Source organism: Herpailurus yagouaroundi, unplaced genomic scaffold (assembly GCF_014898765.1).
Source record: "Herpailurus yagouaroundi ecotype Mexico unplaced genomic scaffold, PumYag 28, whole genome shotgun sequence".
Classification (NCBI taxonomy): domain Eukaryota; kingdom Metazoa; phylum Chordata; class Mammalia; order Carnivora; family Felidae; genus Herpailurus; species Herpailurus yagouaroundi.
In genome coordinates, this window is record NW_024412376.1 from 2,453,022 (window position 1) to 2,478,755 (window position 25,734).

The 25,734-nt window shown below is 42.1% G+C and overlaps 1 protein-coding gene across 1 annotated transcript in view; it reads right to left on the minus strand.

Moving 5' to 3' along the window:
• The window catches only part of AP3M2 (adaptor related protein complex 3 subunit mu 2), a 109,623-nt gene that overhangs the window by 24,354 nt on the left and 59,535 nt on the right, over positions 1 to 25,734 (minus strand). The gene's annotated exons all lie outside the window — the stretch shown is intronic.

Here is a 25,734-nt window from a genome sequence, read left to right on the forward strand (position 1 = left end):
ATGACATATGGCAAGGTGCCTGCCACATAGTATGTGTTCAATAAAACAGCAACTGGTGTTAATGGTAATAATGTTGATCTAGACCACAAGGCTGCCACCCTGCTTGGGCTTTAGTTTTCACTTTGGTGAAAGGAAGCATGAATGGCAGCTCCTCCGTAAAGAAGACCATGATAAATGTATATTGAAGGTGGTAGGGATTGTTCTCTTACATACTTGCTAAGGACAGATAGTTGACTAATTTTTTAAGTAAAAGAGAAAATCCAAAATCAAAATGGCTGAATGATGTGGCATCATACGAGTTCTGGTGACAGACTGCCTGGGTTTTAATCCTGATCCAATACTTGCCAGCTCTGTTATGTTGAGAAAGTACCTTTACTTCTGTAAATTTCAAGTTCCTACCTTCTCAAATAAGGGCACTAGTAGTGCCTACTTCGCAGAGTTGTGAGGACTGAGTTAGAAAAGTGTTAGCGATGGTTATTACCTAAGAAGCAGCACAAGAAGCTATCGCATATGGTTACTAAGCAAGTGTGTCAAAGATGCAGAAATGCAATCACTGCTGTGGGCCTTTCTCATTCATTGCAGTAATGTTTACTGAGAGCCTCCCATGTATCAAGCCCTGTGCTGGGTGCTGGGGATGCTGCAATGACTACCATCACAGGCATAGTGTCTGTTGTCACAGAGACTAGCTGAGAAGACAAGTGAGAAGCAAGTAATTACAAAGCAGAGTGATGGGCAAGGAGCACATGGTGGCAGGAGGAGGATTGCTGGCAGAGGGGGCTGACCTAGAATCAGGGAAGCCCTTCCAAACTGACACCTGAAAGATGAACATATATTCCTCAAATAAAAGGGTGGATGGACAGAGAGAAGATTACATGTAGAAAGCTCTAGAGATGAGAGAACTAAGTACAGCTGAACTAGAATTGGACAAAGAGTGAAGGGAGATGAGATTAGGAAGATACAGAGAGCCAAGTGGTTGTGAGCTTAATAATTGTCTGCACGTTTTGTTTATAAAATAATATATAAAATAATATATAATAATATTTATTGTAATTATAAGTACATATATATATATATATGTCCAGAACTGTGTGCCATGCACTACCCATTCATTCTATAGATATCTAGTGGGCCCTACTATGTACTAGCACCGTTCCAGTGTTTGGATACATAACACCAGTGAATATAAAAGAAAGATCCTTGCTCTAGTGGAGCTTACATTCTAGTAGGAGAAGACAAATAATAATCAATAAACATAATAAGTAAAGTGTATAGTATGTCAGAGGGTGGTAAGTATAATGGAAAAAAACAGAAGGGAGATCAGGAGTGCCATAGGACTTCAGGAAAAGTTAAGGTTTTTAAAAGGGTAGTGAGAGTACATCTCATTGAGATGAGACATTTGAGCAAAGACTTAAAGGAGGAGATGAGTTAGCCGTAGGGATATCTGGGGGAAGAGCACTCCAGTAAAGAGAATAGGCAGTGCCAAATCCTTACGACCAGAGCATCCTGGAGGAGTCCCAGGAAAAGTAAGGATGGCACTGTAGCTGGAGTAGAATGAACAAGGAGTAAAGTAGGAGATGAGGTTACAAAGTGGAGGGTGAAGACTTCACTACATAGGATCTTTATAAAGATTTTGGCGTGTAGTAGTTGTGGAATGAGAAGCCAATGGAAGGTTTGAGCAAAGGAGTGACCGGGTCTGATTTTCCAATCTGCTGGGTGGAGAAGAGACTGTGGACAGAACAGAGTGGAAGGAGACCAGTCAGGAGGCCACTGTAGTAATCCAGGTAAGAGACGGTGGGGGGCTTGGACCAGGGTGCAGCCACGGACATTGTAAGGAGTCAGTTTCTGCCTGCAGCTTGAAGGAGCCAGCTGAATTTCCAGATGGATGGGATGTGAGAAGTGAGAATAAGAGAAAAGTGAGGAGCTACTGAGCCTGAGTATCTGGAAGGACGGTTCCATCAACTGAGATTAAAAGGAGGGGGAGGGGCTCCCGGGTGGCTCAGTAGATTAAGCATCGGACTTTGGCTCAGGTCATGATCTCATGGTTCATTGGTTCGAGAGTCCTGCATCAGGCTCTGTGCTGACAGCTCAGAGCCTGGAGCCTGCTTCAGATTCTGTGTCTCCCTGTCTCTCTGCCCCACTCATGCTCTGTCTCTGTCTCTCTCAAGAATAAATAAATGTTTAAAAAGTAATAAATAGATAAATAAAACATTAAAAATTTTTAAAAAGACTTTGGGCACGGAAGGTTTGAATGAAAAAAATTCAGAGTTCAGCCTTGGACATAGTAAGTTTAATGTATCTATTAGCCATCAAGTGGTGATGTTGAGAAGCTGCTGGATATATATGAATCTAGGGTTCAGGAGAGAGGTCTGAGCTAGAGATGTACCATTGGGAGTTATCAGGATATGGATATTAAAGCTAAGAGTCCAGTTGAGATGACCTAAGGAAATGAGTATGGAGAAGAGGATCAGAGTCCGGGGGCACTCCGAATTTAAGGGTTCACATAGGAGAGGAAGATCCAGATTCATTTAGTCTTCCCAACTACTCTAAAATGAATTATTGTCATGATCCCCTTTTTATAGATGAGCAAACTGCAGTGGGTGCATAAGTAATCTGCCAGAGGTCAAGTAAATAGGTAAGTAGCCAAGCTGGAGTTCAAGCACACAGGAAGATCTAAGCAGTCTGGCCCAGACTGCACACCTTTGGCCTCTCTCATAAGCCTGGGGCCCCAGTGAAGAAATGTTAAGCGGGAAAGGGAAGTGCTTTCACATGGACATTTCAGAGAGACAAGGGATGTGGGATCGGTTAGGGAAGGCCCAGCTTGAGGGTAGGGAGATCATTTAGACTATTGCAGCAATCCATGTGACAGATGCTAGTGACTTCAGCCAGCATGGGGGACTGGAGGGCACTGGACAAATTCTAGAGGTGTTTTTGAGGTAGAATGATGGGGGGTTAATTAGAAATTGAGTAGTAAGGAGGAATGGGGCATCAAGGATCATTCACAGATTTCTGATTTGGGCAGCTGTATGGATGCAAGTTTCATTTGTTGAGATGGGAATCATTGGAAGAGATCCACATTGACGGGAGGGACAGGGGGCATGAATGCATCCATAGCCATGCCAAGGGTCATGTCCAAAATCAACACCCAAGTATTTTTTTTAGTTTAATCAAACATCATAGATTGGGGAGCTCATATAGTACCATGTCATGGTATTAAGAGGGACCACAGGAAACCATTGACAAATAGCAACTCTATTTTATGCATAAAAATCTCTGGGAAAAGATTTTCTAAACGTGCCACTGACGCACTATCACAGTGTTTAACAGCTCTCACTACTGAGTTGTTTGTCTACTGTGAGAAGGCAATCTCAGCTCTCAGCTAATAATATTATTACTAATATTTTGGTCTGAGACAAGAGGCTTTGCTCACTGAGAAGACATTTTTAAGGGCTCAGTAGTGGGGCCCCAAAACCCCTCTCTGGCTTTGACACATCTCAGTGAGCAAAGCCTCTCTTGTCTCAGATCAAAGCCAGAGAGGGGTTTTGGGGCCCCACTACTGAGCCCTAAAAATGTCATCTCGCTGAGCAAGGCCTCTCTTGTCTCAGGCCTCATTCCTGGCCATGCACTGAAGAAACAGAATGCCTTCCCTCAAGGTCTGTATTTTCACTGATCCCTCTACTTGGCATGTATTTGTCTCTTACTCACCCTATTTGTGGAAATTCTTTCCAGCCCTCAAGGCCCAGCCATATGTTTTCTCCTCCACAAAATCTGTCCCAAGCTGGATGCCCCCACATTGGAAGTAATTTCTCCCTCTTCTGTGATTAAGTAGCATTTCACAGCTCCTTCATATAACCTACAGTGCTTTTGACACTGTGCCACACCTTTGGGTATGCAATCTGATCACCACAACTGGATTGTAAATCAGTTGAGAACCACAGTGTGCATATCTCAATGCCTAATATACATTCATTCATCTATTAAACTAATATTTATGGAGTGCCTACTGCCGCCTGGACACTGAGGGTACAAAGGCAATTAAAGCATTCCTTCGAGTTTACAATCTAATGTGGAAAAAAAGACTCTAAAGAAAGGACCTGGTGTCTTTAAAAACTCAAAAGCAGCTCCTTAAAGGCTGGTCATGGAAGGAGCCTGTCCTTCCAGAGAGGAGAGCCTAAACCTAACATCCCTACCCTCCAACAAGAGACCCATCTTCCTCTTAGGGACCTCCTGCTACTCCCCACCATGCTGGACTTGGGAGATTAGTATTCCTTTAACTCTTCAACACCAATACAGACACACTAGTTTTTAATTTCCCACAGCAGAGCAAGGACCAGGATGGATGCTTATACAAAGCTTGTCTAAAGACTTGGGGATCATAAAGGGGAAATGAACAGAAAAAGGAACATACACCTGACAATGTAGATCACAAGAGGTGATGTGATCAGGATATGCTGGGATGCACACCTGCTTCCAGGTGGCAGAAGTGCTCTCTAACCCTCCTACTCAGGAACCCCAGCAAAGCCAGCTCAAGTTCCTGAAATCCAAACCCTGCCTGACAAGAAGACAGCAGCGTCCCTCTCACTGCAGCCTCAGGCTGGCCTCCTGGTTCTAGTCTCCTGAGGAAAGTAGTCATGGAATCAAATGGCTCCTTCCCTAGACGCTATCCCCAGAAATACCCAACTGTGGATATCCCTGGACTTTATAACAGGTCCACCTATGGCACAGCACTATTCTGTGTCTTCTTGCTAGATGTTCCTTCATTCTCTCTCTACACTCCTTGCATAGATTACCTCATGAGTGTAAGTACTCTTTTCATTATTGAATTTTGATTTAATACCTCCAACCTCAACCTCTTCATAAACCTCCAGATCTACATATCCAATTACCCACTTGGCATCTCCACTTACGTGCCTCACAGACATCTTAACGGGGCAAAAAGGAACTCTTGAATTTTCTTCCCAAATCTGTTCCTTCTTCCAGCCCTGCGCCACCTCCAGTTTTCCCCATCTTGGTAAACAACATCATCATCCATTCAGCTACTCAGACCAATACCCACGAATCATCCTGAAGTCCTCCATTACCCTTGTGCCCACATCTAATCTAGAAACAAACCCTGATGTTTCCATCGCCAAAGTATATCAGGAATCCATCCTCTCTTCAACTCCACTGTCACAACCCCCATCCAGGCCACCGTCGCCTCTTGCCTGAAACACCTACAGACTGGTCTCCCCATTGCACTCTAACCCCTTTCAATTCATTTTCTGTACAGCAGCAAAAGTGAGTTTAAAAGAACTATGAATCGTTATGTGCAGCATAGACCCTTCAATGCTTTCCCACAGCATAAATTTAAATGCCTTTACCACCTTGCTATAGACTGTGTCCCCTCAAAATTCATATGTTAAATCCTAAAGTCCAATAGGATGGTATTTGGAAATGGGGCCCGTGGGGTGTGATTAGTTCATGAGAGTGAAGTCCTCATTAGTGCTCATGAATCCGTCTCTTATAGGAGACCCCAAGGAAGAACCTTGCACTTACCACCATGTAGGGACACAGAGAAAAGATGGCTGTCTATGAAACATGAAGCAGGTCCTCACCAGACACCAAATCTGCTGGTGCCTTGACCCTGCACTTCTCCACCTCCAGAATTGTGAGAAATAACAGTTTGTGGGGCGCCTGAGTGGCTCAGTTGGTTAAGCGTCTGACTTCGGGTCAGTTTGTGATCTCGCAGTTTGTGAGTTCAAGCCCTGTGTCAGGTTCTATGCTGACAGCTTGCTTGGAGCCTGGAGGCTGCTTCAGATTCTGTCTCCCTTTCTCTCTGCCCCTCCCCCACTCACACTCTGTCTCTGTCTCTCTCAAAAATAAACATTAAAAAAATTAAAAAAAAAAAGAACAGTTTGTTGTTTAAGCCATCCAGTCTATGTACTTGTGTTGCAGCAGCTTGAACAGACTAAGGTACATCTATCTATCTCCTCCCCTCTCTCCAATGGAGTCTCTTGTCCCTCCTCCAACCCACCCTCCCCACTCCCCATTTCTAGGCCCTGGAATATGTTGTTCTCTCTGCTTGAAAGGTTTTCCCCCTGGTCTTCATATAGCTAGCCCCTTTTCTTTACCTTTAGGCAGTGGAGGAAGAAATTGTTTCATTATATGACTAGGTGAATGAATTATCATTATGTTATATGTCCTGTGATGGTGTATATACAGACTATTATGTAAGCAACTAGTAAGTGTTCAAGAAAAAAAAAGCTCATTCAATAAAACAGAATTACTAGCCTACTCTGTTCTTATCCTAAATTGGAGCCATCAGGGATTACATTCAGGGGCATGTAACAGAAAACCTAAACTTAAATAATACTGGCTCCAACAAGATAGGGGTTTATGTTTCTCATATTATGAGAAGTTGAGAGGCAAGAAACCCAGGGCTGGAACATCAGCTTCACATCAAGGATTCAGGCTTCTCTTAGGTTGGCATTCCACCTTTCCTAGAGTGGAACTTGCACCTTCATGCTCACAACATTGCTGTTGTGGCTCCAGGCCTCAAGCTGTATTCCACACACACAAAAAAGGAGGAAAGACAAAAAGCAAATGAACATGAGCCAAAGGGGAGTCAGTTCTCTTTGATGAGCTTTTCATGAGGTCCCACTTTTGCTCTGTTGTTGAGTATTGAGCTAAAAGAGGTCCTGGGAATATTTTTAGCTGGGCACAATACTACCCCCACCTCCTAAACAGGACTCTGTTAATAAGGAAGACAGGAGAATGGAAATTGGATAGACAACTAACAGGATGTCCCCAGCCAGTGGGAGTGAATAGAGCAGTCCATGAATAGATTGGATATTTTATCAAGTTTATTTATTTTGAGAAAGAGAGAGCAGGGGAGGGGCAGAGAGAGAGGAAGAGAGAAAGAAATCCCAAGTAGGCACTGCACCAACAGTGCAGAGCCTGACACAGAGCTCAAACAGTGAAATTGTGACCTGAGCCGAAATCCAGAGTCAGACGCCCAACTGAGTGAGACACCCAGGTGCCCCTAGCTTGGATGTTTTAAATAAAGTCTAGAATTGAAAGACTTAGGGAAGACTGCCTGGAAAACAGAGAAGTTCCACAAGATAACTTTTATGTAATTTCCACAAGATAAATTAAAATAAGAAAAAACAATAAAAACATGTCCATAGAACAAGAATGGCTGGTAAGTGATGGCCAGGAAAAGGGTAATGTGGTCAGCTCTGGTCTGAAAGGGCTGTAGGATGGCAACTGGTCTCAGGGTCCTAAATAGCCACAAACTGACCATGTGATCTGGGGCAGGTTAGCTAGATAAATTCTTTGGATCAAAATGTTATCTGTGAAATGAGAGGATTGGATCAAACTATCTCTGAGATCTTTCCCAACTCTAAATTTCTATTAACAATGATCTTTCTTTCTTTTCTTTCTTTTCTAGCAGTGAAATATTTTAGACAAATGAAAGCTTACATAGAAAACAGATAAAGCAGAATGATATGGGGATCAGAATCCTGAAGTTCTGTCTACTTGGTTTCAGTCTTTACCCCCATGGTGACCCCTGAGCTCTATAGAGTGTACCTCTTTATATTTTCATGTGTAACTGTAATAAAATAAAACGATGTCTTTACTGGTATAAGTCAGGCTACAGATACAGCGGTATTCTTTTCAGAGAGGGAAAGTTGGTTTTATTTGTTAAAAACAATCTTAAACACTTTAAAAAAAAAGTCAAGTTAAATCATTAGCGTTTCAAATTGTGACACTCTGTTGTGACTTTCAGGTGAAAATCACTGCGGAAATATTAATCAAATCTCATAGGAAAATTGACAATCTCCTCCAAAATGTGTTCAGTAACATTGGGAAAGAAAGCAGCTTGGATTATAAAGAAAAGTTTTCAGAGTAACATACTTATTATTTTCTAGGTAGTTATTTAGATAAAAATTATTCTCAGAGGAAGAAAAAAAAAAAACAAACCTTCACTTTGCAAATACTTGTTTCCTGTGTGCCAGACTTGGCTGCTTCCTGTTTACCAAAAGTAATTGTTGGTAATTCAAAGCAAAGACCAGAAAAAAGTACCTCTTGTCAGTCACCTGCTGAACTTCCTTCCCTTTCACTTGTTACACTTTTAACATTCCCAAAGTTTTTTAAAGACCCTTTTAAAACTTTAATTTAGGGGCGCCTGGGTGGCGCAGTCGGTTAAGCGTCCGACCTCAGCCAGGTCACGATCTCGTGGTCCGTGAGTTCGAGCCCCGCGTCAGGCTCTGGGCTGATGGCTCAGAGCCTGGAGCCTGTTTCCAATTCTGTGTCTCCCTCTCTCTCTGCCCCTCCCCCGTTCATGCTCTGTCTCTCTCTGTCCCAAAAATAAATAAATGTAAAAAAAAAAAAATTAAAAGAAAAAAAAATAAATAAATAAAACTTTAATTTATTCGAAAAAGTAATACTGGAAAGACTCAATGGATTCTGAAATAGTTATCTTCAAGTTTCTTCCTCTAGTATCTACACTCTTGAGGATAAGATTTTATGACTACTGTTTTTCTGACCCATACAGAAACCTAAGCTTACCTTTATCTCCAAAATAGTCCATTATACCCAGTTTTCCTCTCTTTCTCCCCACCATAAGCTTCTGCATTTTTCTCTCCACTGCTTTCCTTCCTCCTTCTTGATCCTGCTTTTTCTCTCACTAAACGTAACCTCTTTAATTTCCAGATAGGTCTGGAAAACACCATCTGTTCCAAGGATCCCTGGTGCAGATTATACGTTCAGGGGCACTATTCCTTGAACCCAAAATCCCAGACACATGGCCAGCCAGACTTTTTCTCATTTTTTAGTTTAATTTTTGCAAATCTCCTCCCCAGACAAAATAAAGTAAATCGTATTCAGGTATTCATTAAAAGCAATGCAAAACTCAAAAAGTATATATTTTAATGATACATTTCAATTAGATGCTTGAGAAAAATACAGGTTATTGTTTACATATTTATGTCGCCTTGTCCTCAGCCAGAAGGTGCCTAGCTGTCTGAGTCCGACATCCCTCAGACCGAAGCCTCAGTCTAATGAACCAACTAGTCTTTATTCTAGCGAACGGGCCGAATTTCTAAACGAGCGTGGCAGAGCGTTTGCGCCAACAACGGGGCAGACTCGGTAATAAGCTCCTCGCTACAGAAGGTGGTGCTATTGGGTCTGAGGGGCGCAGGGGCTGGCCGGGGAACTCCCAGAGCAGAGTTGCAAAAAGAAACCCGGGATTTCTAAAGCGAGTCCCCTTGCTTGGAACACTGGAGAGTGAGACTTCTAGGGACTCAAAGAGTTGGAGGTAAAGGCAGAAATGCTCCGGCAGGAGGGAATCCGGGAGGAAACAGACCCCAGAGCTAAGGGTGGCGTCTCGGGGCTGGGCTCTAGCGTCCAGGGGCGCCTTCTGGGGACGGGGTGCAGCGCGCGGAGAAAAGTTGTCGGGCGGAGAGAAAGGGGGGCGATGAAAACCAAATGTCTTTCATCCCCTGGAGACAAAGAGGTGCCTTCTTCTGACAACAGCTGCCAGTGCCACACACACCATACGGCGGGGCCGGAGGGGGAGGGGAGCCGGCGAGGGGAGCGTCTGAGACGGGGACCGGCTCCGACTTTCAATAATGGGGTGGTTGTCATGGCGACGAGCCCTCCATCTAAAGGGGGTGGCTGAAAGGACCCATTGTTCTGGAGCGGGGCTGCCCGGGTTGCGCCTGTTTCTAAGAGACACCTTTGAACACCTCCCCGCGTTCCGGGGAGGGCTGCGGACGGGAGCCGGAGAGCGTCCCCGGGAGTTGCGCGCCAGGACCGCATACCACAGATGGCGACGCCACCGCGGCTCGACGAGGGGAGCAAGCCGCCGCTTGCGCCCGGGCTCGCCGCCTCCCACGCAGGCATGCGCCAGGGACCAGCGTGGGACTCGCGCGCTTGCCGCCGCTCTGGCGCTCGGTTCGTCACGCCCCCGGCTCCCGCCGCGCGCGAGGCTGACCGATGGCGCGGGGGACGAACGGGCGACTCCGCTAACGCCTGCCCGGGGGTGGGGCTAGGGCGGCGCGGGAAAGCCCCACGGAGTAGCTCTCCCGTCGTCCTGGGAGAAAAACCAGATCACCGTGTCAAGATGAAGTTACAGGGCAGCATTGCAGTTTCCCCATACGAGCAAACAGTTCGAAACAACCTGAAAGTCCGTCGCTGGGGGCCGGTTAAATAATGTGGGGCACGTCCCTCTGATGAAGTATTAAGCTGTCATAAAAAAATACAAGGCAAAGGGGCTCCTGGGTGGCTCAGTGGGTTATGCCACCGACTTTGGCTGGGGTCTTGATCTCGCAGTTCACGAGTTGGAGCCCTGCGAGTTCCAGCCCTGCGTCAGGCTGTGTTGACAGCTCCGAACCTGGAACCTGCTTCGGATTCTGGGCCTCCCTCTCAGCCCCTCCTCTGCACGTGCTGTCTCTCTCAAAATTAAATAAACACCAAAAAGTTTTTTTAAAAAAATACAAGGCAACAACGTATGTGGAGATACGGGAATTTTCTGGTATAGTCTAAGTAATCAAGCAAGGTGCAGAACAGTGTGAGCTGCCTGTGTACGCGCATAGACACATAGACTGGTGTGTTTGCGTCTCTCTGAGCGGTTGCTTCTTAGTGGGCCGACTGTGGGACTAGAGTATGTAGTGGGGAGACGAAGAAAACTCTCTTTTCAGAAAACCATATTGTCTTCTGTACTTTATGAATTTTATCCTATATACCACGTATTTATTGCCTCTTTAAAAAACTTAAGAGTTCAAAAATTGTATTTGCTTGAACACGAATGAGATTTGGAACTCTCCATATGGCATCTAAACGCCTTTTTAAAAATGCTTTAATAAATACTAGTTTTAAAAGTATATATGTACAAGCAAATGCCATTAACTCACAGATATGTAAAAGTAGTCACAGTGGCCAGTCGCATATGGAAACATACATTGAGGGCCATCTGATATTGGAGGATTCCACTGTATAATCCATCTATTATTATATCAAATTAACCACAGGGCTCCCAAATTAAATTAATGGCATTGAATTAGGGTGATTTTCCTAACTACAAAATGATTTATAATCAGTGAACTGGACTACTGAACCCCAAAGACATTGATGAATTTTCTACACATAAAAATAAAAATTGTTGGGGCACCCGGGTGGCTCATTGGGTCAAACATCCAACTCTTGATTTCAGCTCAGGTCATAATCTCACAATTTGTGACATCGAGCCCTGCATCAGGCTCTATGCTGACAGCGTGGAGGCTGCTTGAGAGTCCCTCTCTCCCTCTCTCTCTCTCTGTCCCTCCCCTGCTCATGCATGCTCTCTTTCTCTTTCTCTTAAAAAAAAAATAAAAAAATAAAAGCTTTAGTGACTCTGAAAAACAGGGAGAAGGTTGTGTGAATTTCTAGGAGAAAGCACATAGGAAAAGAGCACTCTGCCATTCATGGGGACAGTTGCCACTGATCTTAAAGTAGAACTTTGAAGAAAATTGATTTGGGGGGCTATGAATCCCAGTTACCCCTTCCTCTCCATCGCTGTGCCTGTCACCTTCTAGCTCAGAGCAGTGGCGGTTTCTCCCTTGTTGCACAACCAGAAAGTCCTAGGTTTATGCCTATGGACAACACCTGCTTATAAGAGCCAAAAGCTGTAGGTGTATTTAGGCAGCAAGCCAGAGAACTTTTTGAGTTTGAAATTTTGTTTCTTTAAGCTGGGAAGACTGTCTAGAAGCTCCTCCACCCAGCTAACAGCTGACTTGTGTTGGCTTGTTTAAAGCACTCATGAAATTGGCCATAGTACAGAATTCTTATGAAGCACTGGACTTACCAGTAGGAACAGAATACTTCCTATGTAATTATGGTAGAGCTCACTCTACTCAATATCACTTAGAGGCAGGCAAACACTAATTCCAGCTAATAAGAATTAAGTTCTGACTATAGAATCTAGGCTCTGGATATATGGGTGTTCACTGTACATTTCCTTCAAATTTTCTGTTATGTTTGAAATATTTTCTAATAAATTTTCAGATAATTTTCTGATCTGAAAGCTCCATTTTCTCAACATTTCTGAAGAACAAAGCAAGACCAATATTTGGGAAAATACTAGAACTTTTCATTTAAAATCATATTTCCCACTCCATAAAACAAAAACAAAAAACACCCTAAGATCATAAGGATACCATGAATAATAACACAGAATGAGATTCAGAGTCTAAATAATTTCAATGGTTTTCTTAAGCTTGAAAACACTTTGGGGAAAATATTTGGAATTTCCTAATAAAATAATTCCCAGTATTCTTAAAAAAAAATTTTTTTTTAATGTTTATATTTGAGACAGAGCAAGAGACAGAGTGGAGGCAGAGGAGGGGCAGAGAGAGAGGGAGACAGAATCTGAAGCAGGCTCCAGGCTCTGAGCTGTCGTCACAGAGCCCGATGCCGGGCTCGAACCCACAAACCGTGGGATCATGACCTAAGCTGAAGTCAGGCGCTTAACCAACTGAGCCACTCAGGCGCCCCTAATTCCCAGTATTCTTAAATTTTAGAGATAACACAAATTTTTTTAAATTTTTTTTAACGTTTATTTATTTTTGAGAGAGAGAGAGACAGAGCATGAATGGGGGAGCGTCAGAGAGAAAGGGAGACACAGAATCCGAAACAGTTTCCAGGCTCTGAGCTGTCAGCACAGAGCCCGACACAGGGTTCCAACTCACATACTGCAAGGTCATGACCTGAGTCGAAGTTGGAAGCTCAACCAACTTGAGCCACCCAGGTGCCCCGAGATGATAACACAAATTGTGTGTGTGAATGGGATGTTCTTTTTTTCCCCTTTGTATTCAATTTTAAATTGCTATTACTTGTTTCTCACTCCCAGATTGCCCTCTTTGTAGGCTTCCATCTTCCAGAAGTTCCTAAAGGGCCTTAACCCAGTGTAGATGTCAAAGTCTCAAAGTTTTCTTCTTCCTTTTTAAGCACCCATGGGCATCTCTTCCCACAGCTGCCAAACTACCCACCAACTAATATTCAATCTGTCCTTAGCCCTTTCAGCATACTACGAATAAATAGAAAAGAATCTGAACTATGAAGTGTACAACTAGTGAACATTTTATAGTCAATTAAACTTGATGAGTTTTCTTAGCTTACTATCTAATATTTTTGTATATTAAAATACAAATATAGCACCCTAACTCCAATCCCCCACTCCCTTGATTAAGTGCACAAGAGGTTAAGTACTTATTTTACCAAATTAGAAAAAAGGAAAAAAAATATGAAGAGAAAATGAAAAGAACAGTAATTATAGAAATTAATGAAGTTGAAAACTGATCAAGAAAAAAGAAAGTAAAAATGGAAAAGAAGTAAGAGATAATCATGGATATAGAAAAGATTTATTTTATTTTACTTTATTTTATTTTATTTTATTTTATTTTATTTTATTTTATGTTTATTTTTGAGAGAGAGAAAGAAGGGGAAAGGAGGGGAGGGGCAGAGAGAGAGGGAAAGAGAGAATCTAATTGAAAGCAGCCTTCACACTGTCAACATGGAGCCCGATGTGGGGCTTGATGCGAGGCTCAAACCCAGGAACTGTGAGATCATGACCGGAGCCAAAGTCGGAAGCCCAACCAACTGAGCCACCGAGGTGCCCCTAGAAGATATTTTTTAAAAAAGTTTTCTTCATAGGGGTGCCTGGACAGCTCAGTTGGGTAAGCATCTGACTTTTGATCTCAGCTCAGGTCTTGATTTCAGGGTCATTAGTTCAAGCCCTTAGCATGGGGCCTACTTTATTTATAAAAAAAAATTTTTTTTAATGTTTATTTTTGAGAGAGAGAGATTGAGATAGACAGAGCATGAGTGGGGGAGGGGCAGAGAGAGAGGGAGGCACAGAATCCTAAGCAAGCTCCAGGCTCTGAGCTGTCAGCACAGAGCCCTTCATGGGGCTCAAACTCAGGAACCGTGAGATCATGACCTGAGCCGAAGACGGGTGCTCAACCGACTGAGCCACCCAGGCACCCTGCGTGGATTCTACTTAAAACAAAAACAAAAACAAGTGTTCTTCATAAAATTATGAATTATGTGACAACATATTTGAAGCTTTAGATGAAATGTAAAATTTCCTGGTAGAATGTAAATGACAAAAAGTGACCCAAGAAAAGGTGGAAAATCTGAATGGCCCATTATCATAGAAGAAATGGAAAAATAATTAAACATTTTTCCATGAGAATAAGAGGATAACAAAAACTATTATTAGTATCTTCAGAGAGATAAGAGGGATCTTTGGGAATGAGAACAGAACAATATGAGGAAGGAGCAATAGAGAACAAAGACCAAGAAAGAACTCCTAGAAATTTGATATATGGCTATCTTAACTTGAAAATTCAAAAAAACATTCAGGAGAGTAAGTCTGGAAATCTCCCAGGAAGTATAGAAAAAAGACAGAAGTAGAGAAAACAGAGGAAAGATATAAGAAAAACAGTAGACTAATGCAAAAAGTTTAATATCTTACTAAAAGGAATGCTATAGAGCATAGAGGAAATGGAAAGAAGGAAACTTTTTTTTTTTAATCTAGTAAACTTCCCCATACTGAAGGGCCTGAGTATCTAAAGTGAAAAGACTCAGTGAGTACCTAGGTCAAAGAATGAAAACTACCCACAGTAGGAAGAAGAAATACCTAAAACCTACATGGATTTAAAGAAGAAGAAGGAGAAAGAGAATATGGAGGAAAAGGAGAAGAAGAAAAGAAAAAGAAGAAGGAGGAGTTGAAAGAAGAGAAGTGATAGGTTATCTGGTGCATTTGACCAGGGGGAAATAAAGGAGAAGCACTACATAGTTCTATTGGAGAGTGAAAGAAGAATAATTTGAGTACAAGTAAACAAACACATGAAAAGTAATTAACTTCAGGAAAAACAGAATGCTGTATGAGAAAAGAAATGTCATCACAATATATTACTCAGCATATCAGTGATAAAGCATTAATATCCAGATATATAAAAAACTTCTGTGATTCAACAACAACAAAAGACTTAATTTCAAAATGGGCAAAAGACGTGAATAGACATTTCTCCAAAGATGAGATACAAGTGGCCAACGAGTACATGAAAGATGCTAAATGTTACGAATCATTTGGGAAATGCAAATTGAAACTACAGTGAGGTACCCTCTCACATCCCTGAAGCTGGCTAGTGTAAAAAATAACAGGGGTGCCTGGGTGGCTCAGTCAGTTGAGCGTCCAACTTAACCTCAGGTCATGATCTCGAGGTTTGTGAGTTTGAGCCCCACATTGGGCTTGCTGCTATCAGCACAGAGTCTTCTTTAGATCCTCTCTCTCTCTCTCTCTCTTTCTCTCTCTGCCCGTTCCCCACTCACATTTTCCCTCTATCAAAAATAAATGAACATTTAAAAACAGCAACAACAACAACATAAAATAACAAGTGTTGGTAAGGATATAGGGAAATTTGAACACTTTTGGACAATTGGTGGGAATGTAAAATGGTGTGGCCTCTATGAAAATCAGTATAGTAATTCATTAAAAAATTAAAAATATAGAAATATGATCAGGAATTTCACCTCTTGGTATATATTAAAAAGAATTGGAGGGGCGCCTGGGTGGCTCAATCAGTTAAGCATCTGACTCTTGTTTTCAGCTCGGGTCATGATCTTGTGGTTTGTGGGTTCGAGCCCTGCATTGGGCTCTGCCCTGACAATGCAGAGCCTGCTTGGGATTCTCACTCTCCCTCACTCTCTGCCCCATCCCCACTTGTGCTCTCTCTCTCTCTGTCTCTCAAAATAAATAAATAAACTTAAAAGAGAAAAAAATAATTGGAATCAGGAATTTAAAGAGATATTTGCACACCCATGATCATAGCAGTGCTACTCACACAACAGCAAAATGGTGGAAGCAATTTAAGTGTCCACGAACAGATAAATGGATAAACAAAATGTAATATATACATATAATGGACTATTATTCAGCCTTAAAAAGGAAGGATTTTCTGACATATGTGACAACATGCGTAAACCTGGATGACATTATGCTAAGAGAAATAAATCAGTCACAGAAAGGCAAATACGATATGATTCCACTTAAGCAGGTATCTAGAGTAGTCAAATTCATAGAGGCAGAAAGTTGAATGGCAATTGCCAGGGGCTAGGGGGGAAATGAAGAGCTATTGCTTAATGGGTACAGAGTTTCAGTTTTGCAAGAGGAAAAAGTTTTGGAGACTGATAACACAACAATGTGAATATACATAACACTATTGAACTGTACACTTAAGAAAGGTTAAGACGGTAAATTTCATGTTATGTGTATTTTACTACAATTAAAAAATGTTTAATTAATTCAAAATAGATCAAAGACCTTAATATAAGAGCTAAAACCATCAAACTCTTAGAAGGAAACAGGTGTAAATCTGCATGACCTTGGATTATACAATAGTTTCTTAGGTATGACACCTAAAGTACAAACAAAGAAAAAAAATAGATAAATTGGACTTCATCCAAATTAAACAGACATTAGCAAGAAAGTGAAAAGACAACTGACAAAATGAGAGAAAATATTTCAAATCTTATATCAGATGAGGGTCTAGTATCTAGAATATATAAAGAGCACTCACAATTCAGTAAGAAAAAGATAACCAATTTTAAAATATGCAAAGGATTTGAATAGACATTTCTCCAAAGAAAATATACAAATGGCCAAGAAACAGTTGAGAAGATGTTCAAGATCTTTAGTCAACAGGGGAATGCCAATCAAAACCACAATGAGATATCATTTCATACTCACTAGGGAGGCTATAAAGAACAAGCAAACAGACATCCAAAAAATAACAAGAGTTGCGACAAATGTGGAGAAATGAGAAATTTCACATATTGATGTTGGTAATGTAAAATGATACGACTGCTGTGGGAAACAATTGGGTGCTTCCTCAATAAGTTAAAAATAGAATTATCCTGTGACCCAGCCATTTTACTCCTAGTTATATACCTGAGAGAATTGGAAACTTACGTTCACACAAAAAGTCGTAAATGAATGTTCATAGCAGCATTGTTCATAATTGCCATAAAGTGAGAATAACTCAAATGTCCCATCGACTGATGAACAGATACACAAAATGTAGTATATACACACAGTGACATAAAAAGATAAGTAATGATAGATGCTACAACAGGATGAACCCTGAAAGCATATGTTAAGTCAAAGAAGAACCCAGTGACAAAAATCACATATTATATGATTCGATTTATGTGAAGTATCCAGAATAGGTAAGGTAAATCATACAGACAGAAAGTAGATTAGCCTGGGATTTGGGGTAAAGGAGAGTGGGAATGAGGAGTGACAGCTAATGTGTATAGAGTTTCTTTTTGGGGTGGTGAAAAAGATTTAATATTAGATTGTGCTGATGCTTGCACAACTTTGTGAATATATTAATATCCATTGAACTGTATACTTTATATGAGTGAATTTTATGATATGTGAAGTAGATCTCAATAAAGCTATAAAAAAAGAATCTCAAAAAAAAAAAAAAGGAGCTATTATCTCTCCCCCCATCCTCCTTCTTTTCATTGTTATCATGATATTTGCATTTCTTTTCATCTTCCATGTTCTTGGATTACTTTCTGTACACATTCTTTTCTCCAATACAGGGTGAGTGTCTTTTTGCCTTTCTACTCTCTCCCTTCAACCTCCATGTGTGAGAACTGGTCACTTGTTGTTTTCTCCTCTCTTATCACTTGGGAGTGGCAGAAGGACAAGGAGACTGGAAAGAGGCAAGGGATAAAGCAAGAATACCAGGAAAAAAATCCACTGCAATAAGTAAGGTGAGAAACGACCTGGGTAGCCTCGGGAGAGATAGTGGAAGTAGTTAGATTCTTCATAAAATTGAAGGTGGGGCAACGAGATTTGCCAACAGATTGGTTATGAGGTGTGAGAGAGGAGTCCAGAATGACATTAAAGTTATTGGCCCAAGTACCGGGAAAGAATGAGATTACAATCTTTACTAACATGAAGAGTCTAGAGAAGCAGGTTTGGGTTGAAATATCAAGAGGTCTCTTTAGACAGTTTGAGGTGTTTAAATCTAAGATGTCTCCAAGTAGAGCTGTTGAGTAGTGTGATATAATAAAGAACATCTCTAGTCTTGGGTGCCTGGGTGGCTCAGTGGGTTAAGTACCTGACTTCGGCTCAGGTCATGATCTCACAGTGGGTGAGGTTGGTGAGGTTGGTGAGTTGGAGTCCCGCTTGGGGTGAGCATGAGCCCTGCATCGGGTGAGCTCTGCTTCTCTCTCCCTCCCCACTTCCTCTCTCTTTGCCCTTTCTCTCTGCCTCTCACTCACTTATGCCCTCTCTTTCTCTCTCTCTCTCTCAAGAAAAGAAAGAATAGATCTAGTGTTTGTCCCAGGTTCCTGACATGCAGCTTCAAATATCCTGAGAATTTTCTAAGTGATAGGAGTGTCTTGTTATGCTAATGAGGTGGTTCCTGGTGTGCCCCTAGGTAACTTCAGGATAGGGACTGATCGCCAGAAAAACCAATCTTGTAATTAGAGGGTTGGAACTTTGGGCCAGCCTGACTTGAAGGAAGGAGAGGTAGACTGGAGATTGATTTTAGTCTACTGGCCAATGTGATTTAATCAATCATGCTTTCATAATAAATCCCTAATGAAAACTCTGGACACTGAGGCTTGGAGGAGTTTCCTTGTTGGTGAACACGGTGATGTGCCCAGAGGGTGATGTGCCCTGACTGTGTAAGGAGAGGACATAGAAACTCTGCACTCTTCCCAAGATCATACCCTATGTGTATCCTTTAGAATAAAACAATTGTAAGCATAGCACTTTCAGTGGATTCTATGAGTCATTCTAGTGAATTATTGAACCTATGGGGATTATACGAATCCTCCAATTATAGCCAGAAGTGTGGTGACCTGGAGACACTGGTGGTTAGCATCAGAATTGAATTGTATTACAATACACTCAATTGATGTCAGACCAGGTAGGGTGGAAACAGAGGAAGTTGGTAGCTTGATACTCAGTTCTGAGGATTCAGAGAGAGAGTCAGGGCTAGAAGGAAAACACTGTGAGCTTTGAGCATATAGATAGTGTTTAAAGGCCCAAGACTGGAAGAAGTTATCTAAAGAGTGAGAGTACATAGAAAAGACACCTGAAGCCATGCCAACATAGAAGTGAGGAAGATGAGGAAGAACCAGTAAAGCAGACTAAGAAGTGGCCAGAGAGGAAAGCCAGACAAGTGTGATCCTGAAGGCAGTAAACTGTATCTAACAGTGCTGATAAGTTGAGTAAGACAGAGACAGAGAATTTTTCATTAGATTTAACAATGTGGAGGTTACAGGAGACCAAGTTCAGAGAAGTTTCAGTGGAGTGATGGGGTTCAAAAAGGAATGGAAAGTGAGAAATCAGGGCAACACATTTAACTTTTTTATTTTAAAGAGAGGAAGAGAAATGAGGCAATAGCTGGAGGAGGTAGTGGAATCAAGGAGGCATTGATTTGTCTTTATAAATGAGTGAAGTAGCAGTAGGTTTACATGTTGATGGAAAGGATCCAATAGAAAAGGAAAAATTTACCGAGAAGAACAGTCACTGGATGGGGCAAGCTGGGTGAGTAGCAGGTGAGCTGGGTCAGAACTTAGTATACAAATGAAGATTATCCATAGTAATCAAATGTGCAGTTCACCTATAGCAATAGGAGAAAAAGTACAGTGCACAGATGGAAATAAGTATGTAGGTTTGATATTAAGAGCTTATGGAAACTTCTCTAATTGCTGTTGTCCCAGGTTGGATTCTCTAGAAACAGACACTAAGACAAAGATGTTCATAGGGATCAACACCTATGAACAGAAGTGGAGGAAGTGGGATCAGGCAGAGGAAGAGTGTGAACGGAGAAGGAAGCCCAACAAAACCTTGGCTAACTCAGTGGGGTGTTATGCAGGAAGTATTGCCCTCCATAGTTGTTTTACTGGGCTGTCCTCTAGATACCAACTTCTCCCAACCCACTCGACAGCCTAGGTAGAGTAGGATTCTCCTGGTTCTCCCGGTAAAAGTCAGTCATACAGGTGGGGGCATGTTTAGTGGGGCTCTGAGCCCCAAAGTGTGCTCTGAGACTGTGCCTCTTCCAGTCTACTTGATATTAGGGACCTGGCAACTTGTAATGTATATACTGGTTCAGTATCTCTTGTCTGTGGGAAGGGAGAGGGATATGTGGTATGCAGGGTGGGGTTGTGGCAGCCTATGTAGGGGAAGAGCCAAAGGAAGATTGAGAAGATAAATGGGATGTAGACCAAACTGAGTTGATTGGTTCAGATGTTGAGAATGGGCTCAAGAATCCATGTTCTGGTCAAGATTAGGTCATTCCCAGTTCTCCATTGAAATGATCCTCTCTCATGTGAATCTGGCTTCCTGTTCATAGCCATGAACTACTCATTAGGTCATCTGGGGGCCCTTTGATGTGGGGAATAACTCCTCTGTACTGTGTATCTTCTGTTTGGCCCTACAGATCCACTTCCCATCCCTGCTTTCTCCTCTGGGAGGCTGACCTGTGTAATTTAGTTTTGTCCCTCCTTTTTCTGGTTTGGGTAGAGTCAGTAGGGAACATCATCAAAAAAACAGAAGCAGGGAGGAGAATGAGGCTACAGTATTTGTTTCCCTCATTCCCTGTCATGGTGCCTTGGGCTGGCTGTCCTTTAACAGAAAGTCACTGGTGCTCTCAAGATAGCTAAATCTACATGACTTTTCTTCAGATTACAGGCAAACTCTTCATCCTCCCATCCCTTCAGGCTACATGCTCCAGATTCCTGTTTAGTTTCTCATGTGGGTCCCCTATACTCTACCACATTTAGGAAATTAATTCCTTTGTAAATAAACCCTTTAAATATTTAAGGATTAAGTATTTCTTATCCCTAGCTGACCCACCCTCTCAATCCTGCTGCTGGAACAGCTGGGAGTGTAGAATGAAGAAAACTGGGGACAGAATCTACAGTCAGAGGAAGAGTATGCAGTAGTGAGGACTCTTTTAGGGGCAGTGGTCAAACCAGCAAAACTAACTAAGGTGGAAAGGGATACCATTGGCTTATATAATTAAAAATGCAGAGGCAATCTCTCTTGAGACATGACTCATGTAAGGACTTAAACATGTCCTCAAGACTCTGTCTCTTGCTTTAACTGCTGCTTTTGCTTTCTTTAGTGTTGGTTTCCATCATGACCACACTCATTTGTGGAGGCAAAGATGGCTAAAGGCAATATTGTGCTTATTTAATCCTTTAGCTGGAGATTCTATGGAAAAGAAAGCATCTCTTCCCTGATAGCACCAGCAAAAGTCTCCAGTCTTCTGCTGGTTGGCCTAGTTTTGGTCACATGTTTATTCTGTAACCAATCAAAATGGCCAGGGGATAGTGTGATAGAATTGTCCAGACCCGGTTCATCTTCCCAGTTCTGTGGTGGGAGTTGGTGAAGGGCTAACCCCACTTGAAACATACAGTATGAAATCCCCATAAGAAATAAGAGCTCTTATAACTAGCAGTGGGGGAAGGGAGATGGTTGGGAAGCAGAAGTTAAAGTTACTACAGTTCAGCACAAGGGAATTCAGCGTGGAGGTATGAATGGCAGCTTTTCATGATCTGCTGTGAGAAACTGCTGAGCCCATCTACTCTGAGGGTAGTGCTAGAGCATCATCACAGCACTCTTTCCAAACTTGATGGTCGACCTCACAGGCAGTCATGTTTGGGGGGGGGGCAGAGGGTGGGGGGCAGTAGAGAGATGTGGATTCTTTGAGGTTTGGCCATATCTCCTGGGGTGGGAAATGACTTGGAACGTCCAAGTCTGTTTGGATAGCTCACAAGCAATGCTGTGAACAGTATGGGATTCAGAGAGCCATGGCTGGGGAGAGCCAAGTACATCTTTAGCCAACCAAGACAAAGCCTCAGCCTGGGAACCATAGGAGCTTGTGGGCAGATGCGTGTGGGTGCTCATTCACTACCAGCCTTCATCAGAGTGCCCTCTTTGGGGTCTAAGCACTTTCATCATGCATGCAGTTTCCTAATGCATCATGCATTAGGCCTTTTTAGAGCTGTGTGCCTCAACTTTTGGCTCTCTGTCAAGGATTTGTCTTGGACTCAACTCATTGGTTTAATTTTTTTTTTTTTTTTTTTTTTTTGTAGAAGTTTGAGTAAGAAACCCTGCTCAGTTAAGAAACTCCAAGCCCAAGTTAAGAAACACCAAGCTCATCTCTTCTAACCCCACCATGCTGGCCCCACTATGGAGAGGGGTGTCCACTTCTTGGCTGGCTCTATTAGGGCAGGACCAGCATTTCTGGTTATTACAGCCACCTTATGAAAAAGAGAGGGCTTTTTATGGCTCTAAGGTGGTTCACTCTGCCAATATATTCTCAAGTTGTCCTGCTAAATATGCATTGTTGCAGACCTGTGAAGGATATTGTTTTCCCAATTGTCTCTCACTTGCTCCATCAAATTCTCAGTTTCCTCTCACAGGGTAGCTATGAAGTGAAAGTGTGCCAGGGTCTGTAGGTCAAGAGTTAATGGGCCATCTAACACTCCAGGAACAAGAGTATCTAGTGTCCAGAGGCCAGGAAAAGACATGACCTGGGCTCACTTGGTCTGCACAGAGGGTCTATTGGCAGGAAAATGGCCCTGGGCAAGCAGAAAGTCATCTCTTTGGTCAGTAAGACCTGTTGAGCCAGAAGGTGATAAACAGTGAGCCAAGCACTAGCTATGAGACTAGAGACTGGAGACACAGATACAGAGAAATGAATGGGCAAATTTGGTGTCAGTCACAGAGAAGGCAAAGATATGATAAAGTGTAGACATGGACTAAGGTCAGGCAATTAGAAATACTATAGACACCAGGCTTTTAAGAAAACAAAGTCTTGTTTATGTTTAGCTGTCATATCCCCATCAGGTAGGGGGTAGGTCTTAAAGAAGTAGGCTCCACCATATACAAGATTGTCTGTGGATGCCTAAAAGTGACAACCTTATCTGACCAGCTTAGGCTGGAGCCAAAAGTTCTAGGGCCACGTCAATTACCTTTGGGGCCAAATTGCAGAGCCCAGAAGGGTCAGATGCACACAGTCTGTTGGCCTCCATCAGAAGAGTCAACAAACAATCAGGAAGTGAGTGTTTAGGAGGAGGCAGGTAGGTAACAAGTAAATTTGGACACCAGTGAATTGGTTAAGGTGAACTCCTGAAGTTTGAAAGGTCCCTGGAAGCACACGAAGCTAGGAGGATAGAGGTAGAAATAATTATCAATAGGTGGCAGAATTCATAGTTCCCAGCTAAGGCGCTAGTCCAGGATAGGATATGACAGACTTAAATGGCTGGTCCTAGCCTCAGCACTTTTTCTGCTTGAGGCCTTTAGGTGCTTCCAGGGCCAAAAGCATGGTTTTGGAGCTGCAGACATTTTCCAGATGCTCAAAGACTATAAAATTATGTGAGGGTTGGGGTAGAAGGGGTGGGGTGTGAGGGGGGCCCTCTAGGGAGAGAGCTAAGCTTAAAACAGGACTTTAGCAATTAGAAATACTGCATATAGATCAGTTGAATTCTGCAGGACTTAGTTTTCCTTCCCTCCCCCCCAAAAAAAAAAAAAAAAAAAAAAAGGAATAGCAGGAATAGCAGGTAGAACAAATGGAGCTAACGAAACCAATTTCTAAGACCAGGAATGAGAGTCCGTGTGGCTAAGACAAGGATCATTCCCAGTCTTCCATGGAAATGGCCTCCTCTGGTATGCATTTGGTTTGTTGGCCATTGCCACAAACCACTCCTGGGCCAGCCATGGTCATCTGGAGACACTCTGGAATGACTCAAAAGGCCTGTTTTGGGAGGGCCAGGGTAATGGTAGTCTGTCAGTCCTTCTCCAAACTTCCATATGCCACGTAGATGTGGTCACCCACTGCTCACCAGCTCAGCTTTGCTCAAGCCTTGTGTTGATTCTTTTCTAAAGAGGACTATCATAATAACTCCCATTTATTGAGATGTAATTCAATATTATATAATCCACCTATTTAAAGTGTACAGTAGTTTTAATATATTCAGAGTTGTGCAACCATCAGCACAATCAATTCTAGAACATTTATTACACCCTCCCTCCAAAACCCCTCTTATCCAGGAATCATCTCTCCCCACCACCCACCCCTAAGCAACCTCTAATCTAATTTCTGTCTCTATAGATTTGCCTACTCGACATTTCATATAAGTGGAATCACAATATGTGTTTTTTTTAATGACTGGCTTCTTTCACTCTGCATGATATTTTTTCTTTCTTTCTTTCTTTCTTTCTTTCTTTCTTTGAGAGAAAGAAGGTGCAAAGTGAGTGAGGGGCAGAGAGAGAGGGAGAGATAGAGAATCCTTTAGGGGTAGAGAGAGAGAGAGGGAGAAAGGGAGAAAGAGAGAAGCAGGGCTCACCCAATGCAGGACTCGTGCTCACCTGAAGCGGGGCTCAAACTCACCCAACGTGGGGCTTGAACTCAAGAACTGTGAGATCATGACCTGAAGTGAAGTCCGACACTTAACCAACTGAACCACCCAGGAGTCTTTCTGCATGATATTTTCAAGGTTCATCCATGTTGTGGCAAGTATTAGAACTTCATCTCTTTTTATGGCCAAATAATATTCCATTGTACGAATGTACTACATTTTACTCATCCATTCATCAGTTGATGGGCATTTTAGTTGTTTCCATGTTTTTGCTGTTATGAATAATGCTGCCGTAAACATTCTTGTATAAGTTTTTGTGTAAACAACCTTTTCATTTTCTTGGTTATATACCAAAGAGTAGAATTGCTGAGTCATATGGTTACTATATATTTAACCTTTTGAGGAAATGCCAGACTGTTTTCCGAAGCAGATGTACCATTTACATTCCCACCAGCACTGTATAAGGGTTCCAGTTTCTTCACATCCTCATCAACACTTTTTATTACCTGTGTTTTCTATTATAGTCATCCAACTAGGTGCAAAGTGGTATCTTATTAGGTTTTGATTTGTATTTCTCTGATAACTAATGATTCTGAACATTCATATTGGTTATTTTTTTTTAATTTATTTAAGAGAGAGAGAGTGCATGAGCAAGCAGGGGAGAGGAGCAGAGGAGGGAGGGAGGGAGAGAGAGAGACAGAGAGAATCCCAAGCAGGCCCCACAGTCGGTGTGGAGCCTGACCAGGGCTCAATCCCACGACCCTGGGATCAGGGCCTGAGCTGAAACCAACAGTCAGATGCTCAACCAACTGAGCCACCCAGGCACCCCCATATTGATTATTTGTGTATTTCTATGGAGAAATGTCTATTCAGATCCTTTGCCCATTTTTAATTGGTTGTTTGTTTATTATTGTGTTGTAAGTGTTCTTTATATATTCTAGATACAAATCCCATTTCAGATATGTGATTTGCAAATATTTTGTCCTATTCAGTCACTTGTCTTTTCACTTTCTTAATGGTGTCCTTTGCAGCACAATAGTTTTTCATTTTGATGAAGTCTAATTTATTTTTTCTTTTGTTGTTTGTGCTTCTTTTGAGGTTCTGTTGTTCTGTGTTTCTTTTGAGGTTGTATTTAAGAAATCATTGCCTAATACAAGGCCATGAAGATTTATGCCTATATTTGCTTCTAAGAGTGTTTAATTTTAACTCTGACATTTAGGTTTTGACCCATTTTGAATTAATTTTTATATATGGTGTGATGTATGGGTCCAACTTTATTTTTTTACACTTAGATATTTTGTTTTCCTAGTATCATTTGTT